Source organism: Drosophila albomicans, chromosome 2L (assembly GCF_009650485.2).
Source record: "Drosophila albomicans strain 15112-1751.03 chromosome 2L, ASM965048v2, whole genome shotgun sequence".
NCBI lineage: Eukaryota > Metazoa > Arthropoda > Insecta > Diptera > Drosophilidae > Drosophila > Drosophila albomicans.
Genome location: NC_047628.2, coordinates 10,780,287 through 10,794,302, shown reverse-complemented (window position 1 = coordinate 10,794,302; position 14,016 = coordinate 10,780,287). Strand labels below are relative to the sequence as shown.

Below are 14,016 nucleotides of genomic sequence, written 5' to 3'. Positions count from 1 at the left end.
GCACTGCGAATCGATCAACAGTGTGTTTGAGTACTCGCACTCGTATTGACAAACTGATTGACTGACTGACTGACTGCCCAACTGACGAAGTGTTTGGCAAAGTGTGAATGCGTTTGTAACTACCTGTCACCCAGGTAAATATTCAGAGACCTGCAAAGCCCACGCCATTTGTTGCCAGCGTCTCTTTCGTCTCTCTCTCTCTCTTGTCTCGACAAACGCTATTCAAATTACTTTCATTCAAGCCGCAAAAGACTCGTGAATGTTTGCCGCGTGATTGATTAGCCAAAGGGAGAGGTTTCCACCTCTCTAGCTGACGTCGAAGTTGTATTGTGTGAGTTTCAGTTGCAGTTTGAGTTTGTCTTTGACGCGTGTTGCGTTCACGAGGCGTTGCCAATGATTGTTACCAACTTCCGCCTGTCCATAGTGCAGTTACCAAGAATTCACTAACTTCTTTGCCACACTTCAAATGGCACTTGGACTATCTATTTTTATTATAACCATCTGCTTTCTGCAGACTGTTCTATTGTGTCCAATAAATCTTTACGATTTCCGCCTGTCTTTCGGTTTGTTCGTTGACTAACTAACGAAGTTCTTTATGTGCCATCTTAAAAAGTGAAATTGCTTTACTATTGTTCAAGATAAACAAGACAATTTTGACTGCTCATAGAAGTCTTTTAAACTAAAGCTCTGTGCTATTGATAGACTAGGCTTTTGTTCTATTTATAACTGACTTCCATTCAGTTTTTTGGCTTATACCAAAACGTAGTTTACTATGAAGAAAGCTGCCAAGAATGGAATTTTGTAAAGATTTAAACTTTGTTTAAAGTGAAATGCGGCTCATTCTTTCATTGTTAATTGTTGTCTAAAGAATTCAGAATTATTTTAACTTGGATTTTTAAAAATATTAATTTGGGTTTACATCATATAGAGAAAGCAGCTGAGATCATCTTGTTGAGCATATGATATTATCTTATTAATATTTAAAAACTGCAACTATGAATAAAATAAAGTCTGCTTAAAGTCCTTTAAGGAATAGACTAAAGTATTTGTTGGCTTAGAACATTAATTGAAGAAATGCTTCGATTGTGTATTTAAATGAAATTAATTTAGTTGGATAATCTAATTGCTGGTCTAAAACAAATCCGAGACTTCTAGTCTTTGGGTACTATTTTTCTATCCTGTATTTCAAGCTTATCGAGTTTGTGGTAACTTGATGCCACTTCAACCCTCTGTCAGCTTTCTTAAGCTTGGGGAAACCTAAGAAACGAAAGTCAAATGCATTGTGGCGTTACAAATTTCTCCAATTTCGTTGGTTGGCGTAAATTTTACGAGCTGTTAGCTGCACTCAAACTACCCAAACTAAGCCAAAAATGAAAAAAATACGGAGAGAAGATAAAAAGTTTAGCTCGTCGTTGGAATAAACATGCGATTAAAATGCTGGTATCTCACAGTAAAGCACAGCAACAACACAAAATCAAAATGCAAATAAGTTGCTCACATGGCGGCTAATTTGTTGTTAAGCCAAAAAAACAAAAACAAAAGCAACAAATAAGGCAAATAAAGCAACAAAGAAACAAGAAATGAAACAGCGTAAAATTTCGCTGGCAGCAATTTTTTAATAGCAGGCGAATTAATGATTTTCAAACATGCAAATTAAATTTACGAATTAAACAACACTCGAAAGAAAACACAACAAAACAACAAAAACAATTTCACAAAATGCCCGACAGATATCAAATGCGAAAACTTGATCTACAACATTTTTTTTTTTTTTTTGAGGTATGCCTCCTCCTGACCAACTAATTGTAGAATTCTCAGCTACAAAAACAACAACAATAACAAGAACACAATTCTTGAAAGAAAAAATGAAAAAAAATGTGAAGAAATCTGTTTTACGCTTCATTTTTTTATTGTTGTGTGTGAGTTGCGAGTATTTTCTGAATAAAATGTTTTGTAAGCGACGCGGCATCAAACAGTCCATTGACCTCTTAATTAAATTAAAGCACATCAAGAACGGTACGAAAATACGAAAAATAGCAACGGGTATTATGCGCATTTTGTTAGCTTCTCCCCCTTTTCTAATCCAATTAAAAAGCATTGCGGGAACCTTGCAAAACGTAACAAAAAACATAGAAGAAAGAACTAAAAACCCCATGATGAAAGACACTTAACTGCAAATCAAAGTACAGCTGACCCCATACGGAAATAAGCCAAGTCAGTCCGTAGAACCCTCGCATAATAGTTGCGTGTTATGGCATAAGAATGTTACGGATTCCGAAGGTTCAATATAGTAGAGAGAACAAATTGTTAGTGATTTTGGAATGACACAATTGTGAAATTGCACAAACAATGTGGCAATTATTTAACAATTGAAATTGATATGGGGGTTAGTTTTTTAAGCTATTTATGATATTGTGAATGTATAGTAAAAATCAAGTTGAAATATCACCAAGGAACAGTAGTTATTCGTATACAATCCTATAGTTCCTTATGTGAATTTCTAAATCAATTCTATTGAATAATACAGTATTATAATAATTACATATATTAGTGTCAAAGGATAATATATCCTTAGATCATAAAAATATAACATCTGTTTATTTTCTATGAGCAACGAGATCACTTCATCTATCAGCAAATTAAGTATTAATTATTTACAACTGAAATTTATAAGCTTTTAGAATATTTGTAAAAGTGTAGTAAACAGATACCACAAATATTGATATACAATATATAAGAAAAATATAAGAACTTTTGCGTTTCGAAACATTTCAACTGAATATCTCAATACCTAACATTTAGTGATAGAAAAGAAGAGAATAGAGCAAGATAATAAGCACAGAAAATATAAAATTCTTTAACTCTCTTAATCTCAGAAAATTTTGCATAATACTTCACTTGTTTTTTACAGGAATGTATAAATAAAAAAACTTCAAAAGCTAGTTTTATTGACATATTTAGTAATAACTTGAGTATAAAAGAAATTTAAGTCAAATTTGATATTAACTTGAGTATAAATGGAAATTAGAATTCTATTAATTTTGCACACAATTTTAGCAAGCATTTTTCCCCCATCACTTATCACACTAATAAATATTAATTGATGATTATCATTATAATACAATAACTGGCATTTGACAATTAAAAATAATGATAATAATCAATAAAACCAATTTTAGGAGAATGCCAAAAATGTTTGCTTCAGAAGTTCACAGATCGTGAATACAAAATGAAATGCTTTGATTGGCGGTAGCATCATAGATATATTTAAATGTCAATGCCAATGATAATGATGCATTAATCTATGAATAAATATGAATAAGACAGATTGCTCAAGAACGAACCCCACACATAACATAAAAAATACTACACTACAACATGATGTCAGTCCACAAATGAAGATGAACTGTAGAGAGTACATTGAACTTCTTCTTCTACCCTTGCGTAAGCGAGTGAGATTAGCCAATTTAAGTGAAAGACAAAGACGAGAACGATTAGCAAACCGGTTGAAGTGACTTTCCATTAACCGGTATTCAAAAGCGGGCCTAAAACACATCGACAACGAACTGAGTCAAAAGTCCCATGACAAATTGCAATAAATTGAACTTTTCAATCGGGCCACAGTTATAGTTACAGTCACAGCCACGCCTCCAGCCGCCTTTCTCCACCGCAGGCCGCGCATTTGACTACCTTAAAACATTGTAATTTCAACAAAATTGCCAATTGATATAAATATATAGTATAGCCTATGAATTGAGTCTGCTGCTGCTGCTGCTGCCTACAATTCTTAGTCATGCTGACGACATTTCCTCAATGGTGTCGTTTACCCATTGATCATTTTATTGTTGGGTTTTTCAATACCCGTTACTCATAAGCTAATAGGTTATTATGAATTAGTGTTAATCGGTAAAGTATTTAAAAAGCGGAAGACAATTTCGAGTTAACAAAGTTGATCAACACTTCTTAGCTTTAACAGCTTATTGCACAAGTATCTTAAAGTCGAGCGTACTCAACTTGAAGTTTCTTTCTTGCTTTTATCTAATTTTATATCCTAAAGTATGTCGCTAGTATTTAAAAGTCGAGCCCACTCAACTTGAAGTTTCTTTCTGGTTTTTATTGTGGCGGCTTTGCATTTTATTGTGTTTGATTGTGAAATATGTTTTCACATCATAATTGCCCAAAGTGTTGAAATTAGCAGCGAACACGTCGAGAACTTGTTCAGGTTAAACGACAATTGGCCAACTGACAAGACAAGACAAGACAACGTTCGCAATCCCGTTACCAAGTTATCAGCAGTCACAACTGTTGCAACAGTTGCAGGTTGCAGGTTGTCTGTTGCAAGTGGCTTACCTTCATGCATGAGCTTCCTTGTTCTTTGGCGCACACTGAGAATTGCCGTTGAGCTGCAATTAAAAGTGAAAAATAATAAGCATTAGTCGAGTTGCCAGACGAGTAAATGCATATATATATAAAAGAAATTACAAGTCGAGCTGAGCATCCTTTAATGTGGAGATCCACTGAAGTGATCTGCACCAGTTTAGCCCCCAACTGTAAATGCAGTTAATTAAACTTGGGATGGGGCAGACAAAGATGAAGACGAAGACTGAAGACTGGCAATAAATAAATAAGTCGAGTGCTTGTACACAACTTAGCTGTTAATTAGCATGCCGCCAATGCAAATGCAGTTCTATGCAGCGTGTGTTAAGCACAACCCGCGGGAAACCTTGTGAAAGCGCCTTCCAGCTCGACTTACAGCTGGAAGCCCCGGCCTCGTCTCTATTTCCCTATGGCCCCAGGGCGTTTCTGACAAGCGGAAGCCAAGCGCGCAGACAAGAGACGTCGACAGCGATGTCGACCCTAATTTCCTATTTAAATATTGTCGAAGCCAAGCGACAAGAAAAGCAGAGGTAACCTAATGCCCGCTGTATTCGATATGCCACCAGCAACAGCAACAACAACCGCAACTGCAGTCAGAGTATATCACACTACAACGATAGTTTACAGCAGGTTCTGAGACTTTGACTTCAACTGGGACTTCGACATCGAGTCTTCGACGCTGACTTCACTGCTGAGGGGCATGCCAAGTGCTTGAGCAAATACAAACAGCACTTCCTGGGGCAGAGTTGTTGTCTTGCCCCAGACATTATTATTAGCTGTGGTCCAAGTCTGCGTCTTGCATTTTAAACTAGAATTTCAGTCGATAGATGAAGTGATCCCAAGATGAAGTATACATAAAACACAATATTTGTGCATGGGATGCAAGATTGTAGTCAGATGTTGACGTTATACCTGATGATTTATGGCAGTGGGAATAGCTTGAAGATCGTCATGTTAAGGCTTAGGAAACATTATTCAAAATTGCATTTTTTAATTTGTGTTCTCTCATTAAAGAAATTCCAATAGGAACTAATAATAATTCTTATCCTAACCTGTTTGATATTTCCTTCACTTGATGATTTCATGATGCTAAATTTAAGAAGATTTCATATCGTGATGTTATGTTTTAAAAACATTATTCAAAATTGCATTTTTTAATTTGTATCCTACTATTGAATAAATGTCAATAATAGCTAATTATAGTTCTTATCTTAACCTGTTTGTTCTTTCCTTCACTTGATATCTTATATATGAATTTCATGATGCTAACTTTTAAGAAGACTTCCAAGAAACATTTCAACATTTTAAATGTCAAAAGATGTTTTTATTTTACTGTCTTTTTCTCATTTCGACTCTTTCTGCCTTTCACTCTCTTTGTCCATCTTCAGTTCTGTGCCCAATTCTACTTGAGTCGAAACTTCAATGAAATTGGCATTACACAATCTTGAAATTCTTTGTGGTGGTCAACGAAAATGGGCAAGAATGAAAAAGCTGCAATAAGCACTTTCAATCTCCCAATATTTATACATAAGTGACAGCAAAATAAACGCGCTAATAAGTAAATATAATATATGTATGCCATAATTAACGAAAAGTAAAAAAGAAAAAAAACAACAACAACTTCAAATCGCATAAATAACAACGAAAAATGCCAAAAAGAAAAAGGCAGACAACAAAATTTTGGGTTGGTGTGAAAGGGACAGTAATCATTTAGGATAGGAAGAGAACTGGAAATTAAAAAAAAAAAAAAAGAGGCGAAAAAATGCATATGAAATGCATTAAACATGTTCGGCGACCAATGTAAATGAATGCCAGCAATGTCGCCGCTTAATTTATATGTATTTCTCTCTTATTTTGTACGTAAAGTGCAAAAAGGTAACAGAAAACAAATTTCAAGGGGGAACAAAATACTTAATATAATGCAGACAAAACGACAGAACGACGGAATGACAACTGAACTGCACCCACTGCAAAAAAAAGAGCGCACAAAAATGCTGGAAAACAAGTTTCATTTCAGTTCGAAATGAAGTTTTAAATTAAAAAACAGCTGTACACATGTGGAGCGAATGCAACAACAATACGATAAATACAGCAACGATATATATACCATTTATACAAATTCAACATGAAACACACAGACAACAAGTTAACAACTCAACGAAAGTTCAGGGCTATTATTGTTGACTGGTTGCTCAGCTCAGCTCAAGTCAAGTCAAGTTTAGTCGACTTCGACTTGGTGTCGATCGCCAAAGAAATTCCATTGAAATGTATTCAAAAGTATTTTGAAAAAGCCCAACAACAATAACAGCAACCACAAGATAAAATTGCCAACTGTCTCGAGGGCTTCACTGTAAATAGAGTCAGTCCCAGTCCCCGTCTATAGACCCCATTGGTGGTCGTCATTGTTGTAACTGGGTTATGAGTGTCGCTCAGAATAAAAGCCGAAGACTCGAGAGTGTATTGTGAATTTGCAAAGGGTTCACAAACAAAAGCAATGCGAACTCTTTAAAAAATTCCTCTTTTTTACACCAGTTAACCAAAGGTTAACAGGGTATGTATGATGTGCTGGCTGAAGAAGGCGTCTCTATAATATATAAAAGTATTTTCTTCATCAGTTTTCATCCGTCTGTCTGTCTGTCCGTCTTTTTGAAGACCTTTATCTCCGATATTACAAAAGCTAAAGCTAACAAATTTGGCCACAATATTGATGTGTAGATTAACTTTAATTTACATATGGGTTAGGCCATTTTCGATCGCAACTTTAACATTAATATACTAACTGCACTCGAAATAATTTCTGATTTCATTGCGGTCATTTAAGAGAAAGCATATCCTATCTGAAGACCAACCACACTCAAAATCAGTTCTAATTTCAAGACGATCATCCGCTTTATTCTTCTGCCTTCTCTAAAAATGTTTAAGAAGTATCCCACAGTCGATCACATCGTTCTTCCAGCTTTGCTACTTGCTACAAGCCCGCTACTCTTTTGTATTAAACATTCAAAGTGTTTCACTTTTTGTTTGATACATCAGTTCCATTTCAGAGAACTTTGCTAGATCTTCTATGCTGATTTCCCGCGAACTTCTAGCAAATGTTCAAAGAACGCGTACTCGATGTACTGCGAGTGTACAAGTTTATTAGGTTTTCCACCACGTCCAGGTATTTTGCCCGCATGTTATTGCTCATTTGTACTTCCGCCAAATAGTTTTCAAGCTAATGTGCTTTTTATCTGAACAATTTGGCATGCATGTTAGCCCCGTTCACAAGGTCTTTCAAGCAGGGCGCAAAAAATTAAAATGTTATCTATGCAGAGCGAAACATGTAACTAACAACAACGAGTCGGAGTCGGAGTCGAAGTCGACAACAGTCGACGAGGCATTTCAAATAGGCAGAGTTTAATTGAAAAACTGTAAGATAAATGTGTGGCCCCCCTTTGGTTGGGGACCAGACAATGAAGCTCTGGTTGTGCAATCATTTGTACATTCAACGCAGAGATTCTTCGTGTGTTGGCGGCATATGGAAAACAAAACAAAAAACAAGAGTCTGAGAGATCTTCACTGCCATTCGGAGACTCATAACTGATTAATAGCCAAAGCTTAAACGAAATGAAAGCGAAAGAGTTTTAAATTATCGCATTAAAACACACACAGACAGACAATGCCCAGCCCGACGTGTCGTCGACGTCTTGTGTCTTATGACCTGGCCCAAAGAAAGGCCCAGCCTCAGACTGCGTTTCAGTTTTAAGCAGACTCCCCCCTCAATCCCCCTTTGATCAGCACCACAATTCTTTACACTTGAGAAGCGTCGAGAGACGTCGTCGTCGTCTTCGTTGGCTCGTTGATGATGTAAACGAAATTCAAATTTATGGTAATATCAAAGAAAATAACAGTCAGATATTAAATCGTGTATAGTCTTAGTATTGTAGTCAAAAAGCGACTAAACACAATTCATTCGCGCTCTACACAAATATCAAAAGTGAAAGTTTTCACTTTTGTTTCTGTGCGTTTTTCGAACACATTTCCATCTGTCCGTCTTCCTATCTCTCAGTCTCTCTGTGCGTGTGTTTTGTGTGCATTCATTTAAGCCCATTTTTCATTAAACAGCTCTACTCTAGTCTCTCTCCACCCGCATCTTCACCCCTTCCTCCCACGTCTTTGCCAGCTAATCTGTGGGAGAATGTAGCGAGCTGTCTTAAAAGCGGCATGATTAATTGTTATCGAAATCATGATCACTTATTCAAACGCATAAATGTATTGTATTTTACATTGCGACAAGTGCAGTCAAGATAATGTGAACAGAGTTGAAAGGGGAAGTTATTTAAGAAGTTAAGTAATGTTTAAGCTTGGGACTTTAAATCGAAAATATTAAACTATTACTTTATAATAAAATGTGACAGCAGATTTAGAATTCTAAAATTAGTTGAATTATATATCTCTTTAAAGTTTTAAATAAATGCTGCTCTTGAAGTTAAAAAAAAGTTTTAAAATGTTATACAATTATATATATTACATTATAAGTATACATTATTTTAGTAGATCTCATTTGAACTGATTTACGATCAGTATAAAATCATTTTTCAATGTTTTAATTAATTTACGACTAATGATTACTTTAGTTTCACTAATGATTTTTAAATTTACAACTATAAATGTGTTCATATTTATATTTATTTATTATTTCTACTCATGACATTATAATCCTATCACCTTGATAAAATTACCAATTCAATTTGAGATATCAAATTTGTCGTCTTGTGTTTCATTTAGTTGACAATCTTGTGGCTTTAGAACTTTATTTTTAAATGGCGTAACCCAAAGTTGACTTTTAAATGCTTCTCGCATTTCATGATATTAACATGTTTATTAATAGATTGTGATCATATGCCCAGTTTAACACATTATACGCATCTTCGTGTCCAGGGCTAATTGACTTGTTATCTGCAGAAGTGTTTGTTTAGAAAGTGTCTGGAATATAGACAAGATGTGATGGGAAATGCGATGACAACCCGTTGCGTCGCGTCGCGTCGTGTTTTGATGGTTAAAATGGAACTTTTGTCGGGGTCCCCACTAATTAAAGAACAACAAGAAGAAAGCTAAAGAATTTTTCCAAAGCAAACAATTTAAGTGAAATACTCGGCGGGACATTTCCACTTTTTTTTGATGCAATCAAATATCAGTCTACGCTTTGTAGACACACGCAGAGTTTGAGGCGGAAATCTGAATGGAAACTTAGAACTATGCCGCAAATGTCAACGAAATGCATACGAAGATATTCAAAAAGGCTGGCTCCAGCAGGAAATTTACATAATTTATTTAAAACTCAAGACTTGTGAGCGACTTATGTAATCGACCCATAAAGACACGTAAAAAATGCAGTCCACAAAGAGCAAGAAAGAGAGAGAGAGAGAGAGAGAGAGAGAGATCTGGTATTGCATCTGGTCTGTGAGTCATCGGACTTGTGACATTTTTCTTGAGCGCTAAAAAGTTTTGACATTTGCATTTGCCGCCCCGAAAATGGCTGACAATGAAAATTAATGAACTGCAAGTCCATTTTGCAGTCACTCTGTATGTGGAGCCTTCTAATGCCGAGTATTGTCCATAGAGCAAACAACATCTGACGTGGGCTGCTGTTTGTCTGTCGACAGCACAGTCGCTTTGTGGGGGGGCCTCCAGACAGCGAAAGAGAGAAGGGAAGGGAGAGGGGCGCAGGCCGAGACACACGTGTCTCTTTGGCGGCCCACTTATGAGCCGAGTCCACAGAGCCGAGCCGCTTTGTCGCTCATTGAACAATTCCAAAGTGCATATGAGTCACAGTCGAAGAGACTTGACTTGGACTCGAACTCGACTCGACTCGACTTGACTTGACTTGCAGAGTGGGGAGAAGGGGAGAGCAGAGCAGAGCAGAGAGGCCTAATGTAGCGGGCCCCCTTCTCAGTCTCAATACCACAAAGACAAACAGCAAAATAAGAATTATTTGTGCTTGCTTCTCGGTTCTGGGTTCTTGGTTCCTTTGTTGTTATTTCCTCCATATATGGCTGCAAGTTGTCTATATAGCTTTTTAGAAATTAATGGAGTTCTGTGCCGTGCTCAGCTCTGTTCTGTGCACTGTAATGTGAGTACTCAGCTAGCTTTTTTGGGCTTGGCCGAGGCAAGTCAGTCAGTCAGTCAGTCAGTCATGTCATTAGAACCGGAAAAAGGTTTATAAATAGGGAGTTAACGGGCTTTCTTTGCAGGGCAAATACAGAGACTCAAGTCAAATGGGCGGGACAAATACCATAACTAGCTAATGATTGTCGTCAGGCCAGAGATTATAGAGATAGTAAATGATCTGTGCCTGTGTTTAATGGCCTAAGGAGGAAGTCGCATTTGTTATAAATGATTGTGAAAACTTCCAAAGCTCAGTTTACTAACGAAACTACAGATTTGCCTGGAGGGAATTTTATACAAAAAAATTTAATAATATTTACAGATTCCATTCGAAGTTCTTTATGAAATTTTAAAGATCATTTCAAATGCTATTCAAATTTAATGAAATTAATAATAATATTTGGAGATTCTTTAAGAAATTTGTTAACGAATTGATCATCTTAATGGCTATTCAAATTCAGTGAAATCAATAGCTATATTTGGAAATTGGAAACACAGATTCTTTAGGAATTTTTGAAGAGGTCAAACATTTTAATGGCTTTTGAATTTCTAAAGTTTTGCTAGATGGCTTATAATGGAATTAGTAATAATAAAAATGTATTACGAAATTGACAATTAAATTAATGATTAAAATTCCCTTAATGTTGAGTATTTATCTTTAGTGCAATAATATTGTATTACATATTGAGATGCTGGCACTCGTAACTTCGCAGACTTTTATTGCTCAATGCTTTTTGACATTTCCGAAAGGCATGAGAGCAATCCTCTGATTCGAGTTCGGATTCGGATTCGGTGTGCAACTCCTCCGTTGCACTCTCGTTTTGGTCATGTGCATTTAGTGCCTTACAAGGAAGGCAACTTCATTTAGCCAGCCGCAGAAATATCATATTTCTCCCTCTGCAGCTGCCTTTGCCTCTTTCTTTCTCTTTTACTCACTCTTTTCGATATGTTGTTGGTGTGTGTCTGTGTGTTTTTTTTATCACAATTAATCAGTAAAGATCCCAAGACGTGCTGTTGGCTTAAAGAGCTTCGACATGGTGCTGGGCGCAATTCATTAAGTGAAGTCATCGCAATTTATTTTATTTTTGGTAACAGGAAACTGCAAATGCAAGAGCACGAACTGATTTTATTGTAATTGCTTCGACAACGAGCGACAATCGACCACGATGCTGAAGTAAATACATACAGCATTATACTATATATACCATATGTACATATATATAAATGGAAAATCATAATAAATAAAACTGGCTTGATCGAAGGCGATGCGAAGAAGCTGATACAGAAAACAAAATCACCTAATTAGCAATGTGATTGCTCCTCTGACATTAAACGAGTTTGTTGCCAGCCCACAAATACAACTAAAAAGTAAAGGAGCCAACACAAAATAAAATGAAATGAAATACAAAAAAAAAAAATAATAACAAGACTCGAATTCAAACTCGAAGCAAATCCCAAAAATGAAAAAGAAAGAAAGGAAGCAACAGGATGCCCAAATGAAATGTGGAACAAAAGCGATTGGAAACTGAAAGTCTTTTGTTCGCTTTGAATGCGATGCGCCAAGTCATCCATAGATCGTTTCTTTAAAATGAGAGCAATATCCTACCTCTCTCCTCTCTCTCTCTCTTTTGGTTACTATCTCTTTTTCTTTTGGTGTCTGGGATTTGCTGGGCAGGCAGTTTTGTGTATTATTTGCAGACAAATTGCACAACTTCCTTGGTCAAAACAGTCCAAGTCGACGTCGAAGTGGAAGTCGAGGTGACTCGACATCATTCTCACAACCTGGCTGGCGAATTGCCAAACATACTAAATGAATACACATGCAATATGCATGAGTATTGTTATGAGTTTGTGTGAGTGTGTGTGTGTGTGCAACGCAGTCATAATTATATTTTTATTGTCAGTCCAAATGAAAATTACCCACGCTTTCCGACTCTTTCGACTCATCCAAGTTCCAACTCTTTGCAGTCGTCACACAGAAGCCATTAAAGTTGCCTCGGCACGAAAAAAGGGAAACAATTGCGAAAACAACAACAACACTCAACTGGAAAGAGTAGTAAACAATAAAAAACCCACAGAAAGTGAGAGCAGTGATCGACTGCAAGATACCCTGCAATCAATCAATAGCTGCATCAGTTACTTTTAAAATATGTCAATTTTTCCTTTGGTAAAATTTAAACATTTTAAAACATATAGAATTCTGTTGAGCTTGGCACATTTTAAATGTTAAAATCCTATCTTAATCCTTATCTATTATTTAAAAAAAACTCTCTTGACTTATTTAACAGTTTTTGATTAGAATTCAAATTTTATTTATACTGTATCTTTAACATTCTAATAATTTCTAATATTGATTTTATTTACAGAAATATGAAGATCATCAAAAAGGTAAGCTCTAAAACTATTTCACCTTACATCAATATAATTTTCTTTCATAATTTATGTATATTAATTCACACAAACCTTGAATACCCTACTGCAAATATTCAAAGTGGGTACAGGGTATACGTTAAGCAAATGGCAAATAAAACAAAAAGACAGCCCGACAACCGATCACCGCTATGTGTCAGGCCGGGTTGTTGGATGGCTGGCTGGGGGATGAGCCATGGGCCATGTTTTGGCTTTTGGCTGGTACGTTTGCGAAAGGTTTATGACCAAACGAAATAACCAAATAAAAACTGCACGTTTCTGCATAACTTATCATACTTCTGGTCGGGTTCAGGTTCAGGTTCTGGTTCAGCTTGTCTGCTGGCCGTGTTCTTAGTGCTGTCTAGTAAATGGGAGAAAAGAGCAAGGCGGCTGTTGACTCATAAAATAAAGGCTGGTCAAAACAACTTGGCTGCTAATTAGCGGCACGACATTGTCAGCGTAAATAAAAGTTAAATAGTAATACATTAAAAGGCAAAAAACAAACGAGGAAGGTGCGCATTTTATAGACTGAAAATGGGTGCAATGAGCTCAAAAGAGAACAGTACTAAATTTGAAATTCTTCTATTAATAACCGTTGCTTAATTTAATTTAATTATGTATAACATTTTGTCGATTAGAATCCAACTGTGCTCGAAACTGTGAGGCGATATTATTTACATATCAGATTGCAAAAGCTAATTAGCTGCAAAAAGTGATAGCTGCGATGTGAGGCTATAAATAATCAAGTCTTGCAAAATCATCATCATCAGCAACTTTGGGAAATCTTTGACAACAACTCTGAAAGGGTGACAGACATCAAAGTTACTCATAATTATTAGCTTTGTGACGAATCAAAAATATTTAATTACAGTTCAAAGCTCACAGCTATGACACTCCATTGACTACTGCACTCCCAACCCAAACGGTGTGGAGTGAGAGTGAGTGAGTGTGACAGGGAGAGGGCATAGGGCTTACGATCCACGCGGTTGGCCCCATTTTGCTCCTGTCAACTGCCGTTTAGAATTCGTCTAATGCCAAAGCCAAAAGCTCATTAGAAAAAGTGTCGCGTGCCACTAGCTCTGG

At 36.4% G+C, this 14,016-nt stretch overlaps 1 protein-coding gene across 2 annotated transcripts in view; it reads right to left on the bottom strand.

Annotated features, from left to right (window-relative positions):
• LOC117564010 (probable basic-leucine zipper transcription factor N) overlaps positions 1 to 14,016 on the bottom strand; it is a 32,341-nt gene that overhangs the window by 9,437 nt on the left and 8,888 nt on the right. For both annotated transcript variants that reach the window (XM_034242601.2, XM_034242600.2), the window contains exon 2: positions 4,351 to 4,403. The gene's annotated coding sequence lies outside the window, so the exon portion shown is untranslated. The remainder of the gene's footprint in view (positions 1 to 4,350; positions 4,404 to 14,016) is intronic.